This window comes from Eucalyptus grandis, chromosome 3 (genome assembly GCF_016545825.1).
Source record: "Eucalyptus grandis isolate ANBG69807.140 chromosome 3, ASM1654582v1, whole genome shotgun sequence".
NCBI lineage: Eukaryota > Viridiplantae > Streptophyta > Magnoliopsida > Myrtales > Myrtaceae > Eucalyptus > Eucalyptus grandis.
In genome coordinates this window covers 62,563,334-62,579,361 of record NC_052614.1, presented here as the reverse complement: position 1 = coordinate 62,579,361, position 16,028 = coordinate 62,563,334, and the positions used below count along the sequence as shown (strand labels likewise).

At 38.8% G+C, this 16,028-nt stretch overlaps 1 pseudogene; it reads left to right on the top strand.

The window, feature by feature from the left end:
• Positions 1–7,199: 7,199 nt before the first annotated feature.
• On the top strand, positions 7,200–8,478 carry LOC120292031 (annotated as a pseudogene).
• Positions 8,479–16,028: the final 7,550 nt, after the last annotated feature.

Sequence of the window (16,028 nt, the reverse complement as noted above, 5' to 3'; positions counted from 1 at the left end):
TTGTTGTCCCTTTCGCCATCCTAGTGGCGTCCTAGTTGCAGTAGCGGTGTCTATGCTACCTTAGACTTTCACCGACAGTCCCTCACCTGATGGCCATGCTAGTAATCATCATAACATGTTCTAGCCATACCCGGACACGGGATTTATCTATGCTCCCTTCCATACGTTTGGCACCCATCTGGTGAGTCCTCTATCTCCGGTCAAGTGATAGCATGCACTCTTTCTGGTTGTCCCATCGATCTGATAGGACCACTCCTGTCCAAATATCCCTTTCAGCTACACTCCAAATAATTTCTCGTCCTATGAAAGACATAAGATCAATCTTCGTCATCACGCTTGGAAACAACATGATACATTTGACTCGATGCCGACCCATTATCCCACCCTTCCTGTTGGGTGGAATAGAATACTTTTCTCTCAACATCAATCTTCTCCCTGACCGATTTCCATTTCTACTTGTACTGAATCTTGACTCAAATACTAAAGTCTGATCCCTGACCACCAATCCAGGTTGGACCTTAATAGACACGGCAACAACAACGACTTATTCCAGGGTCTGCTGTCTCAAACGGTTCCCAAGGAACACTAGTGCCTGAACGATCCCGTCAAACAAAGGATCGCTCGATGCTACTACATTAGTACTGACCTACAGCGATACTCTTACACTAGTGCTGCTCTGAACCTGCGCTTAAACTCAATCGCCTCGGGCACCGATCCTCGTCGATGTTCCACCCCAAGTCACAGAGATTACGACCCTCTTATCAGGAGTCCTTAGCTCCTACTCGCTCATGATTCAACCTTTACACTGAAACTTGTCTTCCAAATCCATACTGGATTAAAAGATAAGCGATTTACACACGACAAACAATTTTAGCATCCAGTTAACACAAACATGCACCGGCATAAAAAGGCCTTGCTTATTACTATCCCAAGACCCATCGCTCCTTATTACTCCAATCTTGAACTTCGCTTTGATACCACTTAAACGGGATGTCATCCCTCAATCCTCGAACGCATGCCCATCTCTCACCTGGTCAATTAATAGTGACGTCCCATGATGCATCGCCAACCCATTCATTTTAATACGCATGCAGAAGCATAAGGTAATCCCCAAACAACAAAATATTGGGATATAAAAGTAGGCCACAATTTTCATAATGAAATTCACAACCTTACTTCTATACATATCACAACCCATAGTATTTTACAATACCATCAACATAGGTCTGACCTAACACCTGTCCACAGAAAAACAAGGTTCACACAAAACAGGATGTGATCTCAGTTCTCATCCGGATCGTACTCAAGATCCTCCTTGTGGTCATCTTCTTCTTCAAAATCTTCCTCCTCTCAGGTTTCACTTTAAGGTTCTCCTCTTTAGATCCCTCCTCCCTAAGCTCCTCATCAGGGTCCTGAAATGGTTATTCAATAATCATTGAGAGCATGTCTTAGCAAGTTCTACCTTCCAAGACTCGATTAGTAAACTAATACGCTAACCGGGTTGCCTATGCATGCACGGGTCGGAGGACTTACCTTGGCATCATATTCCACTTGCATATTAGCACAGTTCAATAGGCACCCAAGCAATCACATCACAAATTGATATCTCGATCAATCGACCTAGTTGATTACATGTCAGTCAGACCATTCACCGGTCATTTCAATTCAATCAATCAGTTCATGACATCAGTTCAAAGCAATGATCAATCGACCTAGTCGATTACATATCATCTCGACCCTTTCTTGGTCGGCTCATCTCATACTATCTATAAAGTTCGTTCATATAAGAACTATTCACTGCTAAGTTGATAAATAGATAGTATAGCTCGCTTCTGAGATGATCGGGTATATTGCTCTCTACTAAGCTACCATATCGCCCTTAGGCTGATATAATATACCAATAGTGCTCAATCTAAACTTATAAGGTATACTGCTCTCTGCTAACTGCTAAGCTGGCATATCGCCCGTAAGCTGATATAGTGTACCGACATATTCCATCAAAACTAATAAGGTATACTACTCTCTGCTAAGCTGACATATCACCCATAGGCTGATATAGTATATCGATATACTGCTCTCTAATAAGCTGACATATCGCCCGTAGGTCGATATAGTATACCATCCCAATCATACAACCAATTCCATCTTTTTATCATACCCAATAAAATATTGTGCGTAGGCACATGGCTGGCCTTAGCCAAAATATAATATTTTGCTTTCCATAACTCCCACATTTTCTATAGCCCACTCAAATATTTTTGGCATTATCAACCAATGTTCGATTATTTTTTAATTAATAACCAAAGATTATCCAATTGAAGAATGATTCCCACTTTCACAAATAATTCAATTTAGTACGAAATAAAGCTCAATTAAATAAACGGACTGCGCCACAATAATCAGCATAAAATTCCGGTCGTCAATTTTCCCTGCCTAATTTCCGGAAAATAAATAATTTCGAAAATTAATAATTATATACTAAAGATCCAATTTAAGCCCGTAGTGCCTGATTGAAGCCCGAAACGAGTCAAGAAAAGTCCCTAGATGCATTCAATAAATAGACGTACGTCTCTACTTGCTAATTGCACAATTCAATTGCCTAACATGCATCACAATTATCTAATAATCACTAATCTACTCTAATCTAACCACCTAATTGCACTTAATTAAATCTAATCAACCCTTAAGTATAATTAGCAAACTAAGAAAGCATTAGTGAGTAAAACTCACTTGATTAAAAGCGGAGACCAGATCACCGCGACGATAGTGTGACAGCGGTCAAACTTGGGCTCGTGATGACACCAACGAGCTTGAATTAGGCCTAAACTTGGCCCAACAAACTCAGCCCAAATTGAGATTTGTTATTGAGTTGGACCGGGCTTGCTTTGCAGGCTGTTGGGCTGACTTCAAGTGGGCCCAAGTTGGATGAAGCAGGCTTCAAAACTAGACTGCTAGACTTGAAACATTCACGTGGGCTGAACTCCAAAGCCAAAGATGGGCTGCAGACTTGGCTGAAGATGGCTGCTAAAATCCACTTAGGTTGGGCCTCGGCTTTGCTGGACACAAAACAAATTCGCTGGATTGAATTTATGCGGGCCGGCTTGCACGCGAATAGATCGTCGAAGGAGCAGCAATCTTCGTGCGTTGCTGCAGGGGAACGGGCATACACGGAGTCAATGTTGGTGGGTTGGAGTGACTACGGTTGACTTAGTGGGCTGGCGTTGGGGCTTCGTGGGTGGAGGTTGGCATGCGGCAGCTTGGGGAATTACTTCGGTGTTGCTAGACTTCGATGGAGCTAAGGAGAACAAATCGTAATGGAGTAATGAAGGGGTTCTTTCGGTCAACCATGGGGAAGGGGTTTCGTTGGTTTGACTAGGGGGAAAGACGTGGCAGCAAATGGCTTCTGTGGAGGGAGAAATATGTGAGGCTGTCGTGAGGAAAAATGGAGGGATTCCGCTGCTTGATGGACAAAGAAACATGAAGAAAAATGAAAAGAAAACATGAGCAAAGCTAGACACGGTGATGTAGGGGCTTCGCACGAAGAAGAAGAGGGCAATTAGTTAGTGGCTTGGCTTGCGAGAGAAGCCGAAGAAGAGGGAAACAAAAATCCAAAAACAAATATCTAAAACCATCATTAGATTGTCCAATTAGTCTTCAAGCTTATCCACTTGTTCCCCAATACTTTCTTGCTCATTTAATAACATATAATCCAATTTGATGACAAATGTTGCACCCCTCCATGCCTAGCTCCGAATTTCCCTTAATTTTTTTGGACTTCACTTTCTTCTCCAATTCTCCAATTTGATGTCCAATTTTGCTAAGGAAAAAGTCCACACAATTTCTATAAATCCCCATCACCAAATGACTCGGTAAGGAGGCCAAAAATCCATTCGATTTGGCCCATCCAAATTTCCAATGTTCTTCGAATCGTCCGAAAAGATTTTCCATAAAAATCCCGAACTCAATGGAATTTCTTCGAAAGACAAGACGACGTCCTATAAATGAACCGTGGCATGCTCAAACGTTCGATTTCTGAAACCGAATTCAATTTCGTGGTTAAAATCGATCGAACGCGATTTTAGTCCGATCTGACCTACCGGGTAACTTTTAGGGATTTTACCGCAGTTATATCCCTTAACGGCTTCACCCAATAGATTGGTCAAGTCGTGAGTGATCAGCTCAGAGAAAAAGGACCATAGGCGCACTGACGAGATGCCCATTTCATAAATTCAGGACGGGTCGAAAATTCAGGATGTTACAGTCATCATTCTCGATGTAGTCTTCAAAAGTTAGATTCTAGTTTTCAATCTCTTTCTAGTCTAGAGTGTGAGTCATGCCAACTTGGCAAATTACATCGTGTTAGTTACACACCTCGAGTCATTAAATGAATAGTATGTCCATTTTTATTAGTTCATTCAGATATTTGGGGTCCATGTCATAAGGTTTCTAATTCGGGTTTCAGATATTTTATTACTTTTGTCAATGACTATTACAGAGTTACTTGGTTATATTTTATGAAAGATCGTTCAAATTTATTTTCTATTTTTCGTGCATTTATATCTGAAATTTATACTCAATTTGGCATGTGTGTTAAAGTTCTGCGTTCTGATAATGCTAAGGAGTACTTTTCCACATCTTTTTTTGATTTTATGACTCAACATAGTATGATCCATGAATCTTCCTGTCCTGATACTCCATAATAGAATGGTGTTGCTGAAAGGAAGAATATGCATTTATTGGAAGTTACTAGATCCATGTTATTTGAAATGAAGGTCCCGAAAACCTTGGTCTGATGCTGTTCTAACTGCATGTTATCTCATTAATTGCATGCCTTCTTCTATTCATTTTTCCACTTTGTTTCCTAATGAACCACTATTTGTCCTACCACCTCGTATCTTTGGTTGTGTCTGTTTTGTTCGTAATCATCGACCTGGAGTATCAAAATTTGATTCCAAGGCAATCAAGTGTATGTTTATGGGCACTCAAAAGGGATATCGCTATTATTCTCCATTACTGAGAAAACATTTTATAACAACTGATATTTCATTTTTTGAATCCACTCCTTATCATAATGTTTCCATTTATGTGTCTGAGTTGGGTGAAGACTTGCATGTGACCACCATTCGGTCTACTATCCCAACTGTATCACCAGTATCTATAGAGAAACCACCTCCTCTCCAGGTTTATACTCGACGTCCTCGTGTCACTACTACTGCTCCCTTGGCTCCTCCAATCACTACTACATCATCTTCTGCTCCAAATCCGCCATTAGCTGACCCTCCTCTTGTATCTGATCTTGAGCTTCCTATTGCTCATCGCAAAGGTACACGTACTTGTACTCAACATTCTATTGCAAATTTTATTTCACTCTTTTGTGTCTCCTACTTTACGAGCTTTTTTAACTACTGTTGAACAATATCCTGTCCCCAAGTCTGTCGCTGAGGCATTACAAAGTTCTGGCTAGAGGACAGCAATGGAAGAAGAATTAAAGACTCTCGAGATTAATCAAACTTGAGACTTAGTACCACTTCCTGCTATTAGTTGTCGATGGGTGTATGCTGTAAAAGTCAACCCCGATGGTTCTCTTGCTTGTTTAAAAGCAATACTTGTTACCAAAGGGTATGCTCATGTGTATAGGGTTGACTATCTAGGCACATTTTCTCCTGTTTCCAAACTTACTTCTGTTTGTATTTTGATCTCTCATGCTGCAACATATAACTAGCCTTTATTTTAGCTTGATGTTAAGAATGCTTTCTTGCATGACACTCTTCATGAAGAAGTTTATATGGAGCAACCTTCGGGGCTTGTTGCTTAGGGGGGGTCTGGACTAGTTTGCAAATTGAAAAAGTCTTTATATGGTTTGAAACAATCTCCACGAGCATGGTTTGGAAGATTTTATGAGATTGTACTATCTTTTGGGCTATCAAGATGTGGAAATGATCATTCTTTCTTTTATAAACAATTAGGGGGAAACAGACTATTCTTAATTGTGTATGTTGATGATATTATCATCACGGGAGATAACTCGGTTGATATAGCTGAGCTAAAAACCTATCTTCAACAACAGTTTCAAACTAAGGACTTAGGAAAATTGAAATATTTCCTAGGAATTGAAGTGGCGCAATCACGAAAGGTGTTGTTTTGTCACAAAGTGAAAATATGTCTTGGATTTGCTCACCGAGACAGTATGTTGGGATCAAAGCCTCTTGATTCACCCATGGAACAAGGGGTTAAATTAGTTGCTAATGGAGGAAAAATTCTTAATTATTTTGAGAGATATAGAAGACTGGTAGGTAAGCTGAATTATCTTATAGTTACTTGACCGGACATTGCTTTTCCTGTTAGTGTAGTAAGCCAGTTTTTGTCTTCCCCTCGTACATCTAACTAGGATGCAGTTATTCAGATATTGAGGTATTTGAACAAAGCTCCAAGGAAATGAATTGTCTACCAAAACCACAGTCATATTAGGGTTTTGCTGATGCTAATTGCGCTGGGTCTCCAGATAATAGAAGATCAACTATTGGGTATTGTACCTTAGTCGGAGGAAATCTGATATCATGGAAAAGTAAGAAACAAAGTATTGTTGCCCGCTCCAGTGTTGAGTCAAAATATAGAGCTATGGCACAAGTGACATGTGAATTAGTGTGGATTCGACAGTTATTGAATGAGTTGGGCTTTAAAGATTTAGTACCCATGACTCTATGGTGCGATAATAAAACTGCAGTGCATATAGCTTCCAATCTCGTGTTTCATGAGAGAACAAAACACATTGAGATTGATTGTCATTTTATTCGAGAGAAGTTGCAAAGTGGAGTAATTCTTCCCAGTCATATTTGAACCAGCGAACAACTTGCAGACATCTTCATTAAATCCTTGGGTAATGGGAGGATTAAACAACTTGCACCACCGCCTTCAGCGGTGCAACTGGCTCAGGCTCTCTCCTCCTCAAGAAGGGGAAGAGTTCGAATCCCAGAAGCGTCGTTAGAGATTCTTACCTGGAGTACTGTGGTGGTGGGTCTTGCAGTTGCTCCTCCAGGATTTGCTCGCCGGTTGTCGGCTTACAAGGTTCCCTGGGTTACCAAAAATATATATATGCTCTAGCTTGAGGGGGAGTGTTAGAAGGAAGAATGGTAAATGGGCCTTTACCACTTTTAGGGTTTATTTTGATGTATATATATTAAACTTTATTGAATAATACGATGTACGTTTTCCTCACACCTATGATAGATTTGAGTAAGCTTGGTGGTGAGAACAGAGCAAAACAATGGCAATACTTCACCATGCTTGTGAGAAATGGGGTTGCTTCAAGGTAACGGTTTGTGATTCATCATCATCATCGAAGAACATCAATATTTTTTATCAACCCAATTCACTCTCTTATCTTAAGAAATGATTACAATGATGATGCTTTTCTTGGATATTACGAACCATGGGGTTGACCCTGAACTGATGGAGAAAGTGAAGTGTTTTGTCAACACCCACTATGAGGAGAATTTGAAGGCAAGTTTCTATGTGTCAGAAACTGCCAAATGCTTGGAACATGCCAATAGTACTACACCTGATCTGGGAATGGCCCTTCTTCATCTGGCACTGCTCGAAGTCGAACATCGAGGACTTCTTGAACCTCTCGAACGATTTTGGTGCATGAGAAAATTAGTCCCAATCGCAAGTTTACAGCTCCTGGTCATTTGAGAACTTTCATTATCCAACCCGGCTGTAGTGACTAAGTAATCAGTAAAGAGACTAGCCCTGTATACTGAACCAATTTGAAAGGTGATTTGGTAGATTAACCTTTTAGAGTTTGTCATATTGCATTGGAGACCAATTTAGTCCACCTGCCTTAGTATCTATAATGTTTACTCGGTGACTGACTAATCCTCTGTGCAATATTCCTTTTGGGCGGTAATGGATGAGTATATCGCTCAAGTAATAAAGTTAGCAGAGAAGCTCTCAAAGCTCATCTGTGAGAACCTTGGCCTAGACAAGGACCACATAAAGAGAGCATTCTCAGGGAGAAATGGGCCTTCCGTGGGGATGAAGGTGGCGAAATACCCGGAATGCCCCTACACTGAGAGACTGTGGTAACACGCAGATGCAGGTGGGATCATAGTGATGCTTCAGGATGACCAAGTCTCGGGCCTTGAGTTCCTCTATAAGGGGCAATGGGTGCCGATCCTGCAGTCCAACTACGCCAGCATATGCGTCAACACCGGGGACCAACTCGAGGTGGTGAGCAACAGGCAGTACAAGAGCGTTTTGCACCGTGCCATGGCTGAGAAGAATGGGAGCCGGCTCTCTGTGGCCACATTGTACAATCCTACGGATGATGCCATCATCTCGCCAGCGACAAAGCTCCTGTACCCAGAGAAGTACGCCTTCGGGGACTACTTCCATGCAACCGCAAAATTTCAAGGGAAAGAGCCAAGGCTTGAATCAATGAGGAAACTGATGGGCAACGGATGCAGTGGGGCTGCCTAGGATAGGACCGAGTTTTGTGGCTATGACTAGTAAATAAGAGATGGTACTGAGGTTCCCTTGAGTAATTTCATAAGACTACTAGTTAGCTTGTGACGTCACTTGAGTATTCCTATTGGGGACTTGACAGTTGATCCTTGTAGAACTTACTGGGAAGTGAATGCCAATGATCTGAAAATCTTTTAGCCTCTTATTATCTATTAGAAATACCTAGAACCGACACAATATACGTACTACATAAATGACCCTTTTAATCAATAACGCCAAAGTTGCCTTCTCTTCCTTCAAAAATTTCTCACCTACTAACTAGCAAATTAGTAGGGAAAATTATCCAAAAGTCATAAACATATTACTCTTTTATCATTCAATTGTGAACCTTTCATTTATGTTAAACGAGTTTTAATCATTTTCAAGTATTGTCAATTAAGCTCATGTAGTCAATTTTAACTAGAATTCACTAATGTGGATGCTTATGATGTCTCATTGGACAACCCACGCCGTGTTAACAATATTTTTATATTTTTTTAAAAGATTGAATTTCTTTTTATTATTATTTTTTATTTTCTTCTTTCTTTTCCCTTTTTATTTTCTCCAAGTCTGATGAGGGCTTCACAGCTGGGCTTGGAAAAAAATGAAAAAAGAAAGAAAGAAAGAAAGAAAGAAGAAGAAATAAATAAATTCAAAAAATGCTAAAATATTATTTAAAAAATTGACCATTGGATGTGCCATGTAAGATGGCCAAGGTTTCTATTAGTGATTTTTAGCTAAAATTAGCTAGATAGACTCAACTGGCAAACTATGAAAATATTAAGAACTCAATTAGTAAAATTAAAATGTTTATGACTAAATTAAAAAAAAGTGTAATACATTTAGGATTTTTAGAAATATTTTTCTCAAAATAGTATTATTTCTTTTTGTTCGAAAGCAAAATAATGCTATGTTGAATGATATCTTATATAGTAGTTGAAGCAAACGTGATTTGATAGATATAACTAATTACTGTCACGAGCTAAATAGTACTCTGTTGAATGAATTATTGTCCTTGCATATCATCCAACTACTGGTCGAAATGTTAAGCATCATTTCACTTGTGCCGAAGGAAAGTTAAATTATTTACCAAGAAAAAGAAAAGTGAAATTAGATCTAAACTATTCTACTAAATCATCAAATTTTTATAGAAGTGTCAAAAAGAACAAAAGAACCATCCCATTAATTTTGCAGTCACAGTTACAGCTTTTGTTGTCCTATACCATGTTTTTCTTTTTCTTTTTTGACAATTGTCCTATACCATGTTCACTGATAACAAAATCTCAAGCATATATTTATGTAATATATTTACTCCCACTAAAATTTTGTTACTGAAAACTATTAAAAATCTAACTACATGGACGCTGGAAAGCAAACAATATTGAATTGGCACCCATGTGGCTTAAATAAAATAAAAATAATGAGTTTAAGGTAAAATGAATAACAGTAGGCATAATTTGGGGTTTTTGATATCCAGGATGAGGTTAAAATACATCAGCATGAAAAGGTAATTATTATCCTACATATCTGAACTTGTGATGTCAAACATCAACTGAAGTTCATATTACTCAAAGAGCTGCAAGTTCAATTCCTGCCAACTCAAATTTCAACTTTTATTCCTTGCTGAAGTTGAGTTCTTACTATTGTGCTCGGCTGCTGCCACGAACTTCAAGTCATTCTGTATTGCCTAATTTTATCTCGAGACTCTGTCAACTGTATTGCGGTACATGTGAGATCAATTAACACAACCATCTAACGAAGAACTGGCATTGATTTTCCTGTTTTGCCGATGCTATATGGTTTCGTTCGTAAACTTTTCCAAATCAGTTTTTGTTACCATCTTTCATTTTTCTTCACGTTGTCGCCTCCACACGTCAAGAAAAAAAAAAACAAAATGTAGTTGAAGCTTCTTCTTTTAGTTTTCTTTTTCGATTTTAGCGTTAAATTTGTGTCCTAGCCAATTTATATGCATTTCAGTTGATCCACCACTTCAAGTGATATTAAAGGAGGCACTCCCAGACATCGGCCTACTGCACTCAGGATTTTACTTCTGGAGCACTTCCAATAAAATTTGAACCCAAGACCACAAAGATGAAGATTTCACTGACATATTATTTGAAAACTGAATCAAGTTTTGTATGCCAACATTGTGGAAATGTGTTATTTGTTTTCACCACCAAAGGTGGATAAAATTAATGCGTGATCATTGAATTTGTCCATGGAGCCTAAGATTGCAATTGTCCATGGAGCCTAAGATTATGGAGTTGCGGTTTGTAACCTTTCAGTTGAATTCCAACCGCTTAGGAGAGTTTACGTCTTACAATAGGGTTATGTAAGCCGTGTTGAATTATTTGTACAAGGGATACAAGATCATTAGTACGAATTATGTGTCTTTTAATTTGTCGACTTAATTTTCTAGTTCCTGCATTTTAACTTTCCGGTTCTTGCATTTGCCTTCTTCTAGAGTAATTAGTTATGGTTCTTGGTCACACGTGCCACTTTCTATCCGAATTGCCACAGAACACGATTTGATAGAAAATCAAATATTATCTTTTGGTGAAAGGAATTTCATCGGGAGGATGGATTGATCACATGGGCTTAGTCTCCTCGTCGCCTAGAGAATAATGATGCTGACATAATTTTTTGGCATTAATCTAATGCAGCCGAAGTAATGTAGTCAGACGAACAACGACACATGATAGTCTTTGTCCTTTCGAAAAGAGTGATCAAATCACCAACCATCTTTTGAAAGGGAAAAGCTGCAATCAAGCCTTTGTCATTCTTTAGCTCGCTTTCATACCTAATTAAACTTGATTTTGCTAGAAACTTACATCTCTGGGTGATACCATCGTCATCATTAGATGACTGCCGACAAGCCTTTTTTTCCCATTAAAGGAACAAATTCTCTTCCCTTTTTTTATGAAAACCATTGAATTTTCTCCCATGTTGGGTCCACTCTTGCCATCATTGGTGGCTTCGTTTATTCTATGGTGTCGCTACCATTTTGCGCGTGTTTTGAAGTTCACACGGGAGATAGGACAAAACACTTCAGCTTCAGCATCTAGGGCTTTTTAAAAAGTCATCTATGGTTGCCACATTGACTTTAAAATCGAGTCTCTTTCCCACCACTCTGTACCTGTGTTGACATCTTAATTTTTACCCCAAGAAATAAATTAAAATTGCATAACATATAGTTTAGAAGCATTTTACATTATTCTATTTATTTGTTTATCACTTTTGCATTTGATCGGCGGCGGATGAGCTTCACCTTTACGAGTTGACAATTCAGTATTTTCAAAAAGGATTCATATTATTCTTCCAATATTAGGTAATTATTTCATATATTCACATTAGGCGATATATTATAGAAGATTGGAAGTTTAAGCATGAAATATCAAGAAGAATATCACACGTGGGGATATTTTGAGCAATATATTCTATGTCTCATGACAAGAAATATTTCATAATCAAAGGAGATTTCATGCGCGAGCTGAGAAAGGAAGTGAAATAATCCACGAAAATCAAAGTTATTCACCTATATAAGAGCCGTGGAGAAGATAAAAAAGGGGACCACACAATACATTGAATACACGGCCACACGTTCATAGAGTGTGAGAGAGAGAGCAGTGAACGCTCAAAGAGTAAGAGACGAGAAGATCCTATGACTCTCGCCTGCTGCGGTGAGTCCCTACTGCTGGGATCGCGCCTCCTTGTTTCGGTGTTCATCGCTTCAACCTAGCGAACCCCACGTGACGATGGTGCCGTTGCTGCTTCCTTCCGAGTCCCTCCAACAATGACTTTCTCTGAATCTAACCGAGCCTTGCACCAACGACGTTGATTCCCAGTTCAACTTCCCACGTTCCTCCTGGCGTGCTTATCTCGTCACTGCGTCCCTGGTGTTATCCTTGGTGTCTACTGCACATCCGGACGTGTTGCAGCTTCTCATTGATGATGATGCCACCTCAAGCAAAACACATATAACTCTTTCAATTGTCCTTTTACACCCGTCTAATGCAGAAATTCCCCGTGTGCAGATTCCCCGGTGTTTGAGAACGCTTACAGTGTGGTCTTGTTCTTATTGCCAATTACTCATCGCAGTTGTAGACACTTCGTCGAGCTAGCCACGCCACTCATTGACACCATCACCGCACGAGTCTCTCATCGTGCGCTGACTCGAGAGTCACCTGCTGAAGCCAATCTCACAAGGCGCCGCCATGCCGAGGCCCTTAATACTCGACCGGTTTTGAATCAGCCCCTGGTCGAGTTTGACTTTGCTTTCGCAGATCTTCCCGATGTGTCCAACGTGACATCCCCAATAAAAGACAACAGTCAACTCTGAGAGGGGATTGACTGTGTTATATTGTATTTTTATTGTAGTGGATCCATGTATTACTCCGCAATACATTGCTGTTTTGCTTTCCTCTTCATTGGATCCAACGAAATCAACAGAATTCGTTGGGTCCAATTTGGATTACTTGCAGATTTCTTTGGCCTTGTTGAGAAGTGCAAAGTTCCTGGAGCCGGAATCCATCGACGGTCTCCTTGAAGTTTACAGGTTCCTGTTGAAATTGCCATTGTCCCATGGTTCGTGGTCCTATTCAGCCACCATCCAACGTGTTCTAATTTGGAATATTGTGAATTAGGTAAGGATCTTGATTAATTTGTTTTGTTTCCCAATCCGAAGTATTCCTTGATGAAATCCTTGGCTGATATTCACAATTCAACGACAGTCCGATTTTCGCGTCCGAAATCTGACTCGCAATCACAATCGCTTGAAAAATCGCCAATCCGATCTCCCGCCCGAGATTCGATTCGCGATTTATTTAAAAATTGGCCAACCGATCTCACGCGAGATATGGTTCACCGCCTTGTAGATATCGATCCTATCTTATCTAATTTGCCATCACGTTAATTGAATCAATTTTATTTCATTAAAAAAATCCAAAAAAAATATTTGAGTTAGGATTAGGCTTGTTTTAGAATATTTCTTGTCATCTTGCATATTTAGAATAGAGATTTTATTTTGAATTTAAAAAAATCAAAAATCAAATCAATCAATTTAGGTTGCTAGTGTTTTTTACTTAGGTTGCATGTTTAATAATTTGACAATTCTTAATTTCGAAATTAATAAAACAAAAGCACAAAAAAGGTCATCATGCATATGTTATGTAGAATTATGACATATTTTGTACGTTATTGCATATTAAGGTAAAATTGCACTTAGTTTAATTCTAGTTTTTTTTTTAAATTTATTATAAGTTTAGATATTTTCTTAGATAGATTGCATTTTAGGATTATTTAGGTTAAGATAATATTTTAGTTTAGATTAGGATTTGGCTTAACCTTAATTCCTAATGTAAATTGAATAGGATCTTAATCTAGCTAGATAATTTTCACATTTTACCTAATTTTGAGTTTCATGAAAAATACGAAAAAAATGCCATAGGTTAACTTAGTTTTATTTTCTAGGATAGATTGCATTCTTTTTAAGAAAAAGAAAGAAAAAAAAAAAAATGTCACTCGCACATTAGATTCATTGAAATGCATGTCATTTGGTAGTTGTTGCTAGGTCCATCCAATTAGAAATTACATGTCATTAGAGTTAGGTCATTTAGTTAATATTGCATTGCATATTGCATGATTTTCATTAATTAAGTGAAAAAAAAAAAATTGCGTGTTAATTAGAAATCATATCTAGGACTATTGATTAAATTCTGATCTAACAATGTGGATGCTTTCGTTGCTATGAGATAAGTCCTGCAATTTATTTACTGCTTTACTTGGGTGTTGAATTGGTGGTGTTAAATTGGTGGTTTGCATACCCGCATGATCGCCTCACATGTTAGGGAAATAGATTTAAAATTAATTCAAACTGCTTGCCAAACATTTTTCAAAATAAAAGAAAAATGTACCGAAATGGCGTTAGAGAAATCTAGCGTAACCAAATCCCCGAACTCATAAATCTCTGGTTCGTGGGAGTAAAGTAAATCTCCCGTTACTTGGATTTCTAATCAACCCACCAAAAATAAATTAAAAAATCAATTGCATGTTAAGAACGTGAACCTAAGTCGCGAATTGGTATGGGCTTGGGAGAGCCCGAGTTAACTCTAAGCTTAACAATCCATTAGCCAAACCCTAGGTGATTCACACCCGAAAATTTGGTCGTGACAACCCGGTTCGATATTAGCCGATATAAGCCAATAGGCAAACTTCTCGACTTTGGACTTTGAACTTTGGACTTTGAACTTTGAGCTTTGAACTGATCGCTTGCTTTATCAAGAAGCTTTCCCTAATCCTCATAAGTGCACCCCAAATGGTGGTCTCTCCCCTGATAAAAGAGAGATATCAACCATAGGGCGAAGAGGGCACGACATCCCCACATGCAGCGATCGCAAGGCCGGACGATGAAGCTACCCTGCCGGGGTTTCGATTTCACCCCACAAACAAAAATGAAATATCATCAAATTACCAAACGATCCATTCATTTAATAATGTAATTAATGAGTTCTCGCACAAAATGTTTCTTTCCTTTCATCTGATATTTTTAAAGATATTAGTGCTAAGATATATGAGAAATTAATTTTTTTCTCCTCTTGTCAAAACTGATACTAAGTAAATTAAAGGCCCTCCACCTTGTCCCCATACTCTGTCACCACCACAAGGTAACGCTGCACCTAGAGGCTGGCCACTAGAGGAGTAAATTGATCATCAAATTTCCTAATTGTGCCATTGATGATGACATTTTTGACTTTCTATCGGAAAAAAAGCAGGGTTGAACATTCCGTGCCCTCCGAACACGCAACGTAGATTGGATTTGAAATTTCCCTCTCTCACGTTTTACGAGGAAGCATGACCTAATGTTGACCTCCACCTTTATATTGTGAGCAACTCTGAATATAATATTTCATTAGACTAAATTAAAGGAGGAGATGTCGATGATGGATTCGTGATTCAAGGAGGAGATGAACCTACAACGTAGATTGGATTGAAGTTTTCCGTCTTCATCTTTTTCCCGAAAAGCATAGCCTAATGTTGGTTTCCAACTTCAAATTGCGAGCAAAGATGACATCAATGTAATGTTTTATTAGGCTAACTTAAAGGAGGAGATGTCGATGATGGACTCACGATTCAAGGAGAGATGAACCCACGGCATAGATTGATTGAACTCTCAATTTTTCAAACACAAGAAGAAAAAATGTTTAAAACTGAATTGGCAATATTGAAAGCAAAAATACAATATATTTAGGATTTTTTTGATAATTTTCCTGAGATGAGCACACGTAATTAGAGTTTTTACGCTCCATTTGGAAGTCCAAATGGGAAAAGAGAAGGGAAATCGACATAGTGAAGGGACATATGTTAATGTCATTGGCGGGATACTAATAACATGACCTCAAGAAATATTTGAATGGGGAAATATATCTAGGAATCGGCTTAAGAGGATGACTTTGCAAACGAAAACCCACGAAATCGGGGAGATGAGTCCGGAGTTCTACTTCCCTAGACTAGGTTAATTTACGCCCTCT